Here is a 15,949-nt window from a genome sequence, read left to right as displayed (position 1 = left end):
TCTTATGTAGACCTCTGATTTTCTTGTTGTTATCCGTTGAGACCTGAAGAGTTTAAGTAATTGATTTGAGGTCGCACAACTAGTAATATTGTGTCAGAATTTGAATTTGGGTTCCCTGTTTTAAGATCCTGACATCATCCTACATTTTGACTATAGGCAGAGAGATTTAATTTAATTTGATTGATCTAGGGTGAGACCTAGATGCTGATAATTCTCAAAAGACCTCTGGATGATTTTATTGTGTGACTAGGGTTGAGAAGCAACTAACAACTTGAAGTATTATTTCTGTTGGGGAAATCTGAACACTGAGAGATCTGTAATTTTTAGGAAGGTGTTCTGACCAGTGCAGTTTCGGACATGCTTGGGTGGGGGACCAGAAGGGAGCCCCAGCCAGACCTAGCATGCACTGCAGAGGAGGTGCCTGAGAAATGCTGGCTGGAGAGAGGAGGGAGCCCTCATTGGGCAAATTCCTCTAGCTCTGTGTGTCCTAAATATTGGCCTCTGAGCCTGGGGAAGCAGGGCTGCGACTACTGCTCAAATAATGCAATAATCTGAGAAGCCAAAATTTGAGATCAGCTGTTTCTAACTTGTGAGTCAAGGAAGGGAGGAGGGATGGGTGGGAGGATGGTTGTGAATCCATATGTAGACGAAACATAAATATGTCTTGCATATATATTATATTTTTCAAAAGTGTACTGATAACATTATGTTGAATAAAACACAAAGTTTCCTTTTTAAATACAGTATTCATCTCACAGAAGCCTTTCGTTATTCTGTATTTTCTTGGCACTGATGACATTATAGTGATTGCCACAAGGGAACTTGGGCTCTCTCTCTCTTTTTTTAAAGATATTGAAAATAGAGCTTTATGTTTTACAAAAATGATACCCCCTCAACTAGTCTGGAACAAAGAGGTTTTGGAGAAGCGAGGGTGTGCAAGAGCGTGACAGGAGTTAGTAGAGAAGGTCAAATACAGGTGGCCAGTACACTCAACTTTAATCTGCGCTGGAAGAAGCTGGCATTCATGCGAGCACTCAGTGCCCAAGTCTGATGTAAACGAAAGAATCCTCATTCTGTCCTTCTCAAAATGTGAACCTTGAATCATTCTTAATTTAAATAAACTGGAAAGGAAATAGGCTGAGAGACATATTTGGGAATTCTAGAATAGATAATTTACCTATGGACCCACCAAGAACTGTCACTCTGGCCCCTGTAAAGAAGAACAATATCTCCTCTCTTGTGATAGCTAATAGTCAAGTGTCATCTATTTCTTTGTCATCCCCAAAGAAGAACTTGTAGGGCTGGGGATTTAGCTCAGTGGTTCCACTGCCTGCCTCGCAAGCACGAGGACCCGAGTTCGATCCCTGGTACCAAAATAAATAAATAAATAAAACAAAGAAGAAATTGTAAAAAGTAGCACCCTTGCCTAAAACGAATGACTATAATGACTAAAATGCTTATTTTTGTAGTGACTCAGCGCTTCAAGCTGACTTCTGAACCACGTGCTACACACAGGAGACTTGTACATTCTCCATCACATCTGTAAGCTGGGACGTGACGATGACCAGCCGCCACCTCCAATATTTCATATATATGAGAGGCATTTAGGAGATGTGAAGACTGGGCTGTTGTGAAACAGTTATAAAGACACAAGATGGAAAGTGTCAACAGTGACATTCAGCTGTGCGGTTATGCCAGCAAAATGGTGAGTGCCCTTTAGTCTGAGGCTTTAATTCTAATGTAGGCTCAAGACACGAAAAGGCCACCATGATATAGTGGTAGAATGAATATTTGGCTTGAAGTCATATGTTCTGGTTCTGAGTCTGTGCATGACATTTAAAACTTGTTGCTCCCGAGCAAGTCACCTAACCTCCAAGAGTATCCATTTCCCCACCTTAAATTGGAAGGCATAAGAATTTGTGCTCCACTACTCTAATAAATGGTGAGGGTCAAATGACATAGTCATTGTTAAAGGGATTTCATAAAAATCAAACGCCGACAGATATTTGTTATTATAATTGCATCAATCATCAGTGACCTTATTCAGATAAAAAAATCTGCCTAGAGCATAGCTTGACATAGCTTTACAAGCTCTGAGTTCTGACTTTAGAGTTCCAGGACCCTCATCGGCAAGAACTATTTCTTGCATGGATCAACAGTTAGTTATGTGACTTGGTTAATGGCCATTGCAAATAGAACTCTATAGAGGTTCAAAAACACAGACAGTTGGGAAAAATAGTCAAAAATTTGTCAGGAGTAAAGTCAATTCTAATGTTAAGGGGCAAGTATTGATGTTTGGTAAGGTCAGTGAAGAAGTGCTTGGAAAATTATGGGGGAAACGGAGATGCTGGGACCCCAGGATGTTGTCGCAGTGGGAGAACAGCTCAAGCTGTACATGAACCAGGACCCATAGGGACGCGGTGTGGGAGCAATGACCACCTGCCGGGAAAGTTGCCTGACTTCCTGGTAGGGCATGACAGACATGATTAAACATTCCACGAAAGGGACAAGAGAAGTCGTGTCTGGGAACTGAGGCTTGCCCACTCTAGCATCTTTGTTTTCAGAAAGCTCACAGGAGACACTGCGTCACCATAACTCACATCTGAGTCCTGGCCCCGCAGCAGCCCACCCACGTGACCTTTTGGTTCCATGTCTGTTAGAATTCACCCTTTGCTTTCTGGTATGCAGGTCACAGCCCCAAACGCTATGTTCTTTGCAGGCCCTGGGCTTTCAAGTTGGAACCAGGAGCATGGAGTTTCAGATCCTGGTGCTTCAAGGTCCCGGGGCGACAGCAGTTTCCTCCAACCACTACAGCCACACAAATCCTACACACCCGGGAAGAGCGGGGATGGGTCTCGCAGAGATTTTTAAGGTGAGCCAACAATCAGGGTCTAATTCACAGCTTCCTGACAACCAAACCAAGAGGAAAACGTATTAGGTTCCACATACTCATCTGGCTTTGGGCATTGTATGTCTCTGTGTGTCGAGACTTGTTTGGCTTTGAACTTCTTTTCATCTCTGAGTGCCTCCTCTCACCCTGTAATGAGGGAACCATTCACCTGGCTGGGACCCAGTTTTGCCTTGTTTCCTGCACTAGCTCCGCTCTCTTACCCAATCACATGGTTTTGTCGATGAAGGATCCTGGAAATAGGTGGTAAAGCTTGCAGGAAACTCAAGTTTTTCTTTGTTTCTGAAGGCTTAATGGGGCCCATGAGAGGGAAAGAAATAATGCAATCATGATTTTTTTCCACCGAGGCTAAGTAGAATGAAAAATAGAAGGCCTACTTCATGAAATATATATATATTTTTTACAGTAAAGAAACATATGGTCTGTGTGCATTTCTCTATATCCAAAGTTTAGCAGAGGATTCTAAATTATAGTGAAAGACTGAAGTAGACGATGGCTGGAGGGAAGGAATCAGAGAGGCGTGCTTTTGATTACCCTGCAGCTTCCGGGAACTCGGAGTGGCTGTGCACACTCCGGGCCCATCCGCTTAGAAATGGAGCATCACGAAGCTTTCTGGGAGGCTCGGAAGGGAGAGCTCCCTGAGCAGACGCCTCCTAGCGATTCAGGGGACCTTTAGCTTGCTGGAGAATGACGCTTTCCCTAACGGAGGGATCCGTCCCTAACAGGAACTGCCGGGCAACCCTTTGGCAAGGGCTGCTGAAAGTTCTGGATTGGCGAAGTTAAAATCTGGCAATAAATGCGCTTAACGAATCAGAGGAAGGAAAACTGCAGCTGCTTGTGTAGCACACACGTCGGGTTAAACCCGGGGTTACTGCCAACATAGGACAGCCGGATCAGAGGTCAGGTAAAAATGAAGCCGAAACAGGACAAACCTCCATGGCGAGGAGGAGGTGCCGAGTCCTGGTATCTGGTTTTGACGCAAACCGGAAGATTCATGACATGAATTTTAAAATTACGATTCTCTCAGGTTTACTTTGTATTTCTCTAAGTCCTTGATCCTGGAATGAGTTTATTTTAAAAAGATAAATCAGAGTTTTTGAATTTAGATTTATGGCCTATTAGCACATCTTTTCCCCCTAACAGATGCTCCGAGAGGCAAAATAATCTGATTATGGAGGCGTTTGCTTGGCACTGAAAGAGTTGTTCCAGTCTGTGAAGCAGAGATCCTGCTGCCTCTTTCGCTGTGAATTCTGCTGAAATAATAATAATAATAATAATAATAATAATAATAAGGCAAGAGCCCGTGCTGATCCTTGGTGATCTGGTCGTTTTTAATGAACACCGACAGCTTTTAAAGGAACTGGATGGAGTAGCACGCATATTTCCGTTGGTTGCGCCACGGGTCTGAGATTTTTGCGCAGCTTTTTCACGGCTCCTTGGTTCTCTGGTTTTAAATAGATTAGTGTGACACCACAATATTTCTTGTTAGTAGAGAAAAATTGGCAGCAATAAGCGTCTAGCAAAAATAAGGCTACAGCTCTCAAGTAGAGTTCTGTCTGACTGTCCTGAGCCATTGTTCGCCGTGTTTTTTCTGTTCTCACCGTCACAAACCTGTCTCCTCCTGACGTCTCACCTGTATTAGATGCAGGTCCGTTTTGTTTGTGTAAAATTTAAAAGAGAGCCAAATAAATTATAAAATGTCTTTAAATTTCCTGCAGGTTTTTTACTGTGGTCTTTTGTTTTATTTTTTGTTTTTATTAACGCATGTTTACAGTATGCAATGATTGCCTTCATCATGGGGAGTTGGTACAGGTACCATTATTAATTCTTTTTATTTTCTCTTTCTCCATCTTCCCTTCGTGGAAAACAGGAAAAAGGGAGAGAGATCTTTTGCAAAGGCAAAAGGGACCAAGAGATGCAATCTTCTGAAGAGAAAGCAAAGGGGAATTACACTGCAGCATGAATTTATGTGGCTAGAGCACTGCCTGCCCCACAGTTGGTACAGACCATTATTAATTCTTTTTATCTTCTCTTTCTCCATCTTCCCTTCGTGGAAAACAGGAAAAAGGGAGAGAGATCTTTTGCAAAGGCAAAAGGGACCAAGAGATGCAATCTTCTGAAGAGAAAGCAAAGGGGAATTACACTGCAGCATGAATTTATGTGGCTAGAGCACTGCCTGCCCCACCCAACCCTGCAACAATTTCCTTCACAGACGGTCGACACAGACCCCCACCTTCCCCCAGGCTCACAGCATCTCTGGTCCACAGCTCTCTGCCCTCTGGGCTCTTTCGCTGCACTGACTGTGCCACAACAGCGCAGGGAGGTCTCGGACGTCAGCAACAAGCAAGCTCATCCTACACTTGGCAGGGAAAGGTGATGAACGTGTGGGTGTTTTGTTTGTAGCTCAGGTTCAATCAAATACCGATTTAGAACTCAGACCCCGCCTAAGAATTGGTCTCTACCAAGCTTTCTTTCTGTCCCCTGGGCTTTGCTGGGTGCAGTTTCTTTTGTTATTTATGAACACAGTGTCTTTCTCTTCAGAGTTCCTTGAGGAGGAGGTCTGGGTGTGGCTTCCCCTTGTGGGAAATGTGTTAAGTCTGTGATGTCCTAGACATCTGCTTTGTTACACAGCACACACATAAGGGCATGGACACCCTTAGGCGTGTACCATGAGGTGTGCCTGTGTTGAGGACTGGGGTGGGGGAAGACGTAATTGGGTCTTGGAATTTTGCTGTTGTTTTTGAGGCAAGGTCTTATTGTTTAATTTAGGCTGGCTTTGAACTTGCGATCCTCTTGCCTCAGCCTCCTGAATACTGGGATAATAGATGTGTACAGCATCTGGTTGGGTTTTGGAAATTTTGATGGCAAGTCTAACTCTGCTGTTACCTTCTTTATCTCTCTTCGCCATGATTATAGCAGTGCCATATGGTATGAGCTGAATACTGTAGAACCGATCAATCGGTAAGCAAACAAATAGGAACATTAGAGGAAAAATTAGGAAATACAGATGAGCAGAAAGGTTGAATCTTTAGTAAATTGTTATTTTATTATTTAATGACATGAATAATTTTCTACATCATTAGATTTCAGTGAGGTATCCACAAATGTGATTTGAGAACAAATTATGTTGGAATAAATCCACACTCTGAATCGTTTATTCTGAAACTTGGAAATCAGATGTTTGGAACAAATGGTATTGTTAAATTGGAAAAGACCAAATTCGTCTTAGGAACTGAATCAAGAAATATCAGCTCTTTACCAGAGAAAGCAGGACAGGAAAAGCCATTTGGAAGGCAGGACAGTGGTATGGCTTCTGTTAATAGCATTTTTGTCTTTCCCACAAAAGAGTTTAATAATGATTCATGAAACAACATTTATAAAGCACCTCACAAACCATTCAAGTTTAAAACTATCTATGATATTATTCATAAATATCAGTTCAGGGCATTTTTTTGCATTTTATTTCTTCAACAAAGAAGGAAAAATATCCTTCAAGTTAGAAAAATGTCTAATTACTTTCTAGCTCTCTGCTTTCAACTAAAAAGTACGAAGTTCTTCTACTGAAAAACTAAGAAATTCTGGAAAACGATTTAATGTCAGCATTATAATACCCGACTTATTATTCACAGCATAATTTTTTATTAAAAACACTTTCAATCCCATTATCATTTTTAAACTACTTATCTCCAATCAAAATGAAAAATGCCGATTTCTTCATCTTTATTCATGCCTCTCTCACGTCAGTGCCCTCGGAAGATGTGCTCTTCATTTTCAGTGAGGAATTCTCGGTTGCTCATTAGTTCGGGAAACTAGAAGGATGGAATGGAAATGAAAGATGAAAAAGCCTCACAAGAACAAGGCCTCGTTTTCTAGAATAGGATCTTTTACTTTGGTTTGCACCAAAACTCTTCAGTTCTCGAGTCGCTGTTGTACATTCGCCAAAACTTCTCTGGTGGTCTAGGTGGGTTTGTTACCTGAGGCTTGAAAACACATCTTTTTCTATAACTGGGAAGTGTGTTTTTTTTTTTTTCTTTTCCAGAAGTAGCACTAAACAAATAAAAATGCTCTTCACAGGCCTATAGTAAGCTAATGCAAAGATGTTTTCCTTCTTAATGGATATAAAAGGAAATACAGTATTTCTAATCAGCTCTGAGAATTAGCAGATATATGATAGGAAAACATCAAACCATGCTTCCCAGAATGTAATTTTTTAAAAATAGTAGATGTCTTGCAGGAAACATGAAAGGCTAAGTACTATTTAAAAGTACTGGGTTAGGGGCCAGGGATTTACCTCAGTGGTGCCGTTGCCTGCTTCTCAAGCACAAGGTCCCTAGTTTGATCCCCGGTACCAAAAAAAAAAAAAAAAAAAAAGTGTTAAAAAGTACTGGGTTATTTAAAAAAATCAACATGAATTTCCAGGTGAGACCTTTATGCTTTCCTGCTTTGAATATAGTTTTTATTTTATCATATTTTATTTTTTACTTGACGTAACAGAGACCTTATTTCGTATATGCCATTTTTTTAAAGACCGGGTCTTGCTGTGTAGTCCAGGTTGGCCTTGAACTCTGTGATTCTCCTGCTTCAGCCTCCTGAAGGCTGTGATCACAGATGTCTGATGCAGTCTGTCTTTGGTTCACCCCAATGTTCCAGGTGGCAACACAGATATTTTAAGTCTTTTATTTATTTTGTTGAAAAGACTTATTTATTTATTTTATTTTATTTTTTTTTTTAAGCAAGAAATGTTTAGGTCTGATTGTGAATAAGAAATCAGATGTTCTGAATCCCGGCATGGAATTGCCTTTCAATAATATTTAACTTATTTCACATTTTAAAAAGCCAACTTGTAATTGTGGTAATGCTTCCAAGATAGGGTCCACTTTTAAGTACTCCAACCACATAGGGCTCTATTTATTTTAGTTTCCCTTCATCTTGACCTTTTGAAAAGCATGTGCTGCGTCATTTTTGACCAAAATCAGTATTTCACAAAATGGTCTGATTATAAATATTACTGGAATGCATGTTAGAACTTCAGGACCCTAATCTTTTGGGGCCGGGCGTAATAATACCAGCGCCTGGTGCTCCAGATGGGCAGGAGGAGGAAACAGCAGGAGGGCTGCTTCTCTGTCCCTGGAAAATAGTTGCCTGTGGGGGTTTTCTAATAATGTCCATACCTTGGCTTCCCCAAGATGTTTTAATACAGACTGCTTGGGACCTGGATGTTAAAATATTGAAGTAAACCCCAAGTTTCTAGACTACATTGTTTCATATTACACAGCAGATGAGAGGTAGATGAAATGATTGCAGGAAATTCCTCTGTAGAGGATAGTGGTCCGGAAGAGTAGCTCCTCAGGTCCCTGAGGCAGGAAACATTAGAGTCTCATCATCTCTGCTCCTTTATCCCTGAGTCTGGCGCTCCCACATATACCAGGGATGCACGGTAACTATTTAATCAGTAGACAGAGCGGGCCCTCAAATTATGGCCATTCTGACCTGCAAACAACTTGGTTTAAGACTGGAATTTTAGTTTAAATTTATGACTGAAGTCTTGAGTTGCGACCCGAATGCCAGCCGCTTGTGCTTCCAGATGGCCTCAGATACAGATTTAACTCTTACAGAGTTCTGAAGGAACATGACAACGTCTTTTCCTATGAGGGGCTCACTGAGAAATCCTGGGCCAGTGTCTCTGTGAGGACACTGAGCTCTGCCTGTGTAAAGGAGAGAGACTTTGAAGGCTGTGTAGAGGAGCCGGAACCTTCAACTGACCAACTTGAGTTACAACCAGCCCTTGAGAGCAAATTGAGTTTGTAAGTCAAGGGTCCACCATGAACCATTTCTACTGCCTAAAATTTTCACTGTCTTTCAAACGCCGAGTACCTACTGCTGCCAGTGTACTGGGACTGCAGTCTGCTGGTGGAGAGAGGGAGTGGCTGTCACGGTACCACAGGAAACCCAGGTGAGGCCCGCGAGGGAAGACTGATTCCCAGGGAGCCCAGGGATACAGGAAGCACTTTCCTCACCAAGTCCCGGGCAGGTCTCACACTCAGGGTTGCTGATCAGCAGAGAGTCCCTGTCCACTCCTGGGGGTGCAGCAGGGAAGTGGCCAGGCTTGGGGATGGGACAGAAGAACCCCCACCCCTGCTTCCCCCGACTCTTCTGCATCCGGTCCTAGCACGCACTCACTGGACTCGACCCTGACTCAGCTCCTCCTGCCCACACCTCCCTCAGCCAGCATGGATTTGGCTCCCTGGGACTGGCGTTTTGTTGTGCGACCACAGAAGAACCTAACACAATGCCAACTACACAGTCGTGGCCAACTAATCCGTGGAAATAACACATGCAATAAACAAAGAAAATGACTAGGGAAACCCCAGCCCGTGATAGGGAGGGAAGGGAGATGTGATGTGGACTCCGGGGAAATGGCAGGCTTTTAAGGCAGCTTCCATTTCTGCCTTTTACAGAGATGATCAGATGGGAACAGTGGGCTAGAACAAGGCTCAGCCTTGAGGGATGGGAGGGCCAACTGGGACAGGTGAAGGAGTAAGTCAAGATGACCGGGAATGTCTGGACAGTTGGACTCCCAGAGCCAGGCGACCTTTGGGCAAAGCCGTGGGGTGAGAACTGGGGGATGTTGGGAAGGCCCAGGATCTCCCTCAGTTCAGCTTACCTACAAGATGGGCGACCTTGTGCAAAGAAGGCCTGTGAACCTTCCTTCCATACCTGCAGAACATGGGTAATTGTACCTACGTTCTGGGATTGTTGTACTGAATAAACAAATAAATCGTTAAGCACTACTGGCACTCAAGCCAACCTAACAATCCCAGATGTCACTGCGCAGCCACACTGTCTGCTTTTGAGAAATCATGGACAAGACTCTGTGAGACTGCGCCCACCATATCAGTTTGCATCACAGGGAAGCCACTGCCTATCAACCCATTTATGCTGAAGGTTGCAAGTTTTTCAAATTTTTGCATGAAGTTCGTATGTGTTATCCAGAAAAATTCAAAGAAGGAGAATTCAAAGAGAAAAGATTTTATGATGTTCTTTTATTAAGTGCCATTCCAAAAATGGAACACTAGGCATGAAAGAAATAACTAGCAAGGATTTAAAAGAACCAAGAGATTGGGAAGCATCTCGTATGGCTTTTGGATAGAATGGTTTCTTATCGACTATGTCACACCCTACGACTGAGGAGCAGCCCCCAAAGATAGAAAAATCACAGATGGAACCTTTCGTGATTGTCAGCTACCAGTGTTAACCAAACTGTTAAAGATTCCCAGTATTGTTTTCTTATTTTTTGGCAGAACACTTGTGATTATCATTCATGAACCGGTCATACACTATACTGTTTTCTTTGTATTGTGGAATTATAATGAGACAAGCAATCAGCTCAAGGATTTTCTAATAGGCTGATCAATTTATCAGGATTTCATAAAGTTTATTTGATTTCACTGTAGACCCTGAAAATTGGCATTGAAGGTGTGTGCAATCAATTTCGTACAGGTGATAGAACTGGAAAAGTTGTGTCACCTACAAAGTGCCAAAGTGCAGTAGAGAGAAAAGAAATCTTCCATATCTGGTGATTATCTGTAGACTTTTTCCTCTAAAAAACTTGTCACCTACACAAGATGCCAAGCCCTTTACACATTTACTGATAGAGGCACTAGGGTAACATTCAAAATGGAAATTTCCAAATATTCAAAACCTTGGAGATGCTGATACTCATTGAAGTTTGATATCTGACTACTGGTATTTCAGTAAATATTCTTACAATAAACATAGCTCAAAAACTTGAGAATACTAAATGCTCCGAAGTATCTAAATACGTTTTAGATTAATTTACTATTCCAGAATATTAAAAGAGAAATCAGCGATTTTGTCAAAAAACTGAATGGATTTCAATGGTGAAAACAAGGAGATACATTTTCAAACGCAAACTCTGTCATGCCTGTCATAATCACCATCTCCTAGAACTTTGATGGGGACAGTTCTGGTCCCCTCCTGGGTGGGGGGGCTTCATTTTTTTATAGGCCTTTTCCCCCAAGGTAGAGAATGTAGTTAGCAGGATAACAAACACATTGCTGTACTCTGCCAGTCTCTGTAGCTCTCAGCCTAGAATCCACATTAGAATTTCTGGAACAATTTTTAAAATAGATTCCCAAACATCCCAAATGAGTTTAATCAGAATTCCTACAGATGGGATCCAGGTATTGTTTTTTAAAATATATTTTATTAAACAGAAACACTAAACTTGCTGGAAGATAAGTTAGGTAGAACTCTTGAAGATACTGGCATAGAAAAAGACATGAATAAATTCTCAGAAGCACGGGAACTAGCACAAAGAATCAACATCTAGGATCTCATCTTTTTAAAAAGCTTCTGTGCTGCCAGAAAAAATCAGAAGCAGAGCTGAGACAACCCACAATATGGGAAAAATTTTTACCAGCTGTTTCTCTGACAAAGGTCCATTATCTAGAATATATAAAGAACTAAAAAAAATCAGACTGCCACAAACATAAAGACCCAATTCAAAAATGGGCATCTGAAATGAACAGACATTTCTCAAATAAGTAAGAACGGCAAATAAACATATAAAAAATGTTCAACATTGCTGATCATTCAAGAGACGCAAATGAAAACAACACTGAGATTCTACCTCACCCCAGAAAGAATGGCTGCTATCAAGAAATCAACCAATAACAAATATTGGCGGGGTTGTGGAGAGATAGGAACACTTCTGCATTGTTGGTGGGAGTGCAGACTGGTGCAACCTCTGTGGAAATCAATATGGAGATACCTCAAACAACTGACCCAGATATTCTTCTGCTGGGTACCTTCCCAAAAGAATTAAAAGAATCATACCACAGTGATATATACGCACACATGTTTATAGCGGCACAGCTTGAATTAGGAAAAACTTGGATACAGCCCAATTCCCCATAAACTGGAGACCGGATAAAGAAGATGCATTTGGTTTTTACACACACACACACACACACACACACACACACACTATAAAGGAGTACTACTCAGGCATAAAGAATGAGAAACTAGAGATATTTATAGCTATGTGCTCATATGTTGAGGCTATACTCTTAAGTGAAATTAATAAGTCACACGTGTAAATACCAAACAGTTTCTCTGATGTGAAAAACTAAAAGGGTAAATAAGGATCAAAATGTATAACTGACATTGTGTAATAGGAAGAAAAGGTCTAAAAGAGTAGAGGAAGTGGGAGGGGTAGGGGAAAGGAAAGAAGGGAAAAGAAAAAATAGGAGAAAAGGAATAACATGGAAACAAAGTCTTTACAAAGAGGGAAGAGGTGGAGCGGGTGAAGGGAGGGCAGGGGAATGGGGAAAAATGAGAACCAAGACTTGTCATGCAAAGGTACAATAGCCCAATGATGAATGTAACTGTACTGTGTACCTAACATGTACCAATAAACTTAATAAATGTTAAAAAAATGAGACAAAAAAAAAAAAGCTTCACCCCCGTGGTAGTTTGTTGTTGAGTGAGGGTGCAGCAGGGTGCCATGAAGTTGTGAGTCTCGGCTCTCTCCTGAATGCATTCGCCCCATTTTCAGGGAAGTGGCTTAGTTACTGTGAGGGACTCGCTATAAAAGTACAAGTGGCTCTGTTTCTTCCCCTCTCTTGTTGGCTCTGTCCATCCTCATTCTGCCCTAGGGTGAGACAGCCTCCTGGAACCATGTTCTTGGACTCCCCCAGCTCCCCAAACCACAAGCCTAATAAATGTCTGCCCTTAGGAATTAGCCCCCTGTGTCCTAGTTTAGCAGCACATTGCTGACTGCGATGAGAAAAAATTCCTCTTTTTTATTAATTTCTAAATTTCTTTGCATGTGATTTATTGAGAGCAAACAGCTCCTTCGTAACCGAGGCGTTGCATAGATTCAAATCCGAGGTTATAGGGAATATTATTATAAAATAAGAATATGCAGAAAAAAGCAAGATAAGCACGATAGGCAGAAAAATGAAACTTTGAATTGCTAAAGTTTCTTGTAAAATAGAGTTTTACCTGGTTTACTACTTAAGTGGACACAGAAATAGCCCCAACATATGAGTCAGTCACTTATTGCCTACCTTGAATAATCCATCTTCCTGAACACATTTAAAGTATATAATAAGAATATGTAAGAAATTAAAAATACACAGATTTTATTAGTGATTAGTCACCATTTAAAATATTGGGTTTCGATGTGTATATTCTGACGGCATCCATCACCCACTACCTTCCCTTATACCCTGATTCTCCTCCTTGGACCCCTTCCTCTTGTCTGATAAAGTCTCCCCTCTGCTTTCATGGAGTCTTTTTCAGACTCCACGCGTGAGAGAGGACATGTGATACTTGTCCTTCCGAGTCTGGCTCATTTCAGTCAACATGAGGAGTCATCCGGCTTTCCATCCATCTTCCGGCGAATGGAATAATGTTCTCCTTTATGGCGGAATTCTTTACTCTTTTCTCAGAGGAGTAGCTGGCAAAGATCTTCTCCCATTCTCCAAGCTCTGCTGATTGTTTTCCTGGATTGGCAGAGACTTTTTGATCTGATGTAGTTTCATTTGCTGACTCGTTATTTCCTATTCTATTCATGTCTTGTTCAGGAGATCTTGGCCTGTGCTTATGGCTTTATATTTCCCTATGTTTTCTTTTAGACATTTCAAGTATTAGATCTATTTTGAATTGACTTTTGTACAGGGTGAGAGAGAGGGATCTGCTTTCAGTCTTCTACAGGTACATATCCAGTGTTCCCAGTACCATTTGTTACAGAGGCTGTCATTTCCCCAACATGTATTTTTGGTCTCTGTCCAGATCAACTGATCATAGTTGTGTGAGTTTGCTCCTATGTCCTCTATTCTGTTCCACTGGTCTATGTGTCCATTTTTTGAGCCAATACCATGCTGTTTTTGTTAGTATGGCTTTGCAGTACCATTTGAATTTGGGTACTGTGATATCTCCAGATTTGCTCTTGCTGCTTAAGATTGCTTTGGCTGTCCTGAGTCTTTGTGCTTCCATGTGAATTTTAGGTTTTTTATTTCTAGCTCTGTGAAACAAGTCATTGGAATTTTGATGGGCATGGCCTTGAAGCTGTAGATCACTTAACAGTATTAATTCTGCTGGCCCGTGAACACTGGATGTCTTTCCATCTACTGCTGTCTTGTCTTCTTTGGTCTCTTTCTTCAGCGTCCTGTAAGCTTTACTGGTGAGGTCTTTCATCTCCTTGTTTGGGCTGATGCCTAGGTATTTATTTGAAGCTATTGCGAATGGAATTGCTTTCTTGATTCCTTTCTCAGCTAGTTCACTCTTGGTGTATAAGAAAGTTATTGATTTTTTTTTTAAGCTGCAGGCATTGGCATTTTTTAAATGCCTCCCAGTGATTCTGGGTTTGAGAACCAGGATTGAGAAGCACGGCGTAGATGAATGGAGGTGGGGTGCAGGAAGTGGAGAGACGAGAGTAAGAGGCTTTCTTATTTCATTTTGCTGTGTACCAAAGTAAAGTAGAAGTTTAAAATAAACTGAAGAAAGGAAGCCAGAATTAACAATGTCACTAACCACATTCAGGCCACCAAATTGATTTTTGTCCTTGAAAAACTCTTACTTGTCCCTGCACCCTTCCTCTTCAGGCCTCACTGATCTTGCCAAATTTAAACTTCTCCTTTCTGATGGCGACAAATTCAGAAGTCCAAAAGCTGGCCTTTCTATTTCTGTATTAATTATTTGATCTGCCCAAAGCCTAAGATGTAAGGATGTTTCCCGGGGGTCGTTTTTTTCTCTGCTGCCCTGCCAGGAGGCTTCAGCACATTTGTCTCCGATTTTATCTTTTTCATGCTTGAGATTGGGATCAGATTCTTGAAGGGGCTGGTGGGTAGTATTGGAGAGTTTTGTAACCTTTAGTTTGGCTGTAACTATGGCCTCAGCAAAGTTGATTTGATTTCTTCTTCCTTTTTTTTTTTTTTTGGTTTTTTGAGACAGAGTCTTACTGTGTGTTTCAGGCTTGACTTCAGCTCGCTGTGGAGACCAGGCTGACCCCGTGGCAATCCTCCGGCCTCGGCCCCTGGAATGCTAGGATTGCAGCCATGCACCACTCTGCCCAGCCACTTCCTCATTATTGATAGGATGATTATCTGGCCATTCAACAAATTTCTATTAAACATCTGGGACTTTCCAGGCACTTTACTCAGCACTGAATACAGTGTATTGGAGCACGGTGCCTAATCCTTGTCTGGTAAACAGCTCATTTTTACTTCTTTCTTTGTATCTTCTCTATTCTTCTCCCACTTCTTTTCTTTCCTCCCACACAAACCTGCCAGAAATCAGGTTTCAAGTCAAAATCCTCAAGCTGCTCAGGGTTTTGAGCTACAGTATGGTGGGCTGCAGACTCAACTCCCTCCTCCTTCCCTTCCAGCTCCTCCTGCTCTTGGGGCGGGGCTCCCACACCTGCAGAGAGGTCCACAGACCCGCGCTCTGACCAGAACTCCAGGACGGGAACCCTGGCAAGGCGATGCAGCAGTGCGGCAGCTCGTGGGAAGGGAGGCCCGGGAGGAGAGTGGGGAAGGCCCCGGAAGTGGCTTGGGGTCATTGGGCCGGAATTCTACGGTCCTCCACTCAGCGTGTAACTAGGTGAGCAGTAGATGCGGGTGCCTGGGAAAAATGACCCCTTGGCACCAAGAAGAGGGATGAAATTTAGGGGAGCCAGACTGCGGCCATCTTAAGAGTAGCCTCCTTTAAAGATGGGGTCCATTTTACTTGGTCCTAAAGGTAGCTCTGCTTTTAGTTGCCTGCTTGTCTTGGTGACTCAACATTTACTGATTAAGTGCAAGGTATAGTAGAGATTAGGTGTGGAAAGGGAAGAATGAGGGAAAAAATTTAAATAAAAGCTTCCTCTTCTTGCCTTACTTGATTTTCCCATTGGTAGCCTTGGAGACACTCTCCTCTCGGACCACACACCCTCGAGGATGTTCATGTCCAGTTTTGCCGTGGTTTGATAGACGGAAGGGCAGACAGTTCCCCCTCCGGATGCTTTGGGACATT

At 42.1% G+C, this 15,949-nt stretch overlaps 1 long non-coding RNA gene across 2 annotated transcripts in view; it reads left to right on the top strand.

Moving 5' to 3' along the window:
* LOC104871043 overlaps nucleotides 1-4,879 on the top strand; it is an 8,349-nt gene extending 3,470 nt beyond the window's left edge. Inside the window, exons 3-5 of one of the 2 annotated variants that reach the window (XR_782717.2) lie at nucleotides 1,470-1,705; nucleotides 2,720-2,872; nucleotides 4,779-4,879. This is a non-coding gene — a long non-coding RNA (uncharacterized LOC104871043). Of the gene's footprint in view, nucleotides 1-1,469; nucleotides 1,706-2,688; nucleotides 2,873-4,778 lie in introns of both variants that reach the window. The other variant, XR_782716.2, reaches the window with a different exon arrangement.
* The last annotated feature ends 11,070 nt before the right edge of the window (nucleotides 4,880-15,949 follow it).

Source organism: Fukomys damarensis, unplaced genomic scaffold (genome assembly GCF_012274545.1).
Source record: "Fukomys damarensis isolate Sample0158 unplaced genomic scaffold, DMR_v1.0_HiC HiC_scaffold_26, whole genome shotgun sequence".
NCBI classification, from domain to species: domain Eukaryota; kingdom Metazoa; phylum Chordata; class Mammalia; order Rodentia; family Bathyergidae; genus Fukomys; species Fukomys damarensis.
Note: the sequence above shows the minus strand (reverse complement) of the source record. Positions and strands in the feature narration are given on the sequence as shown.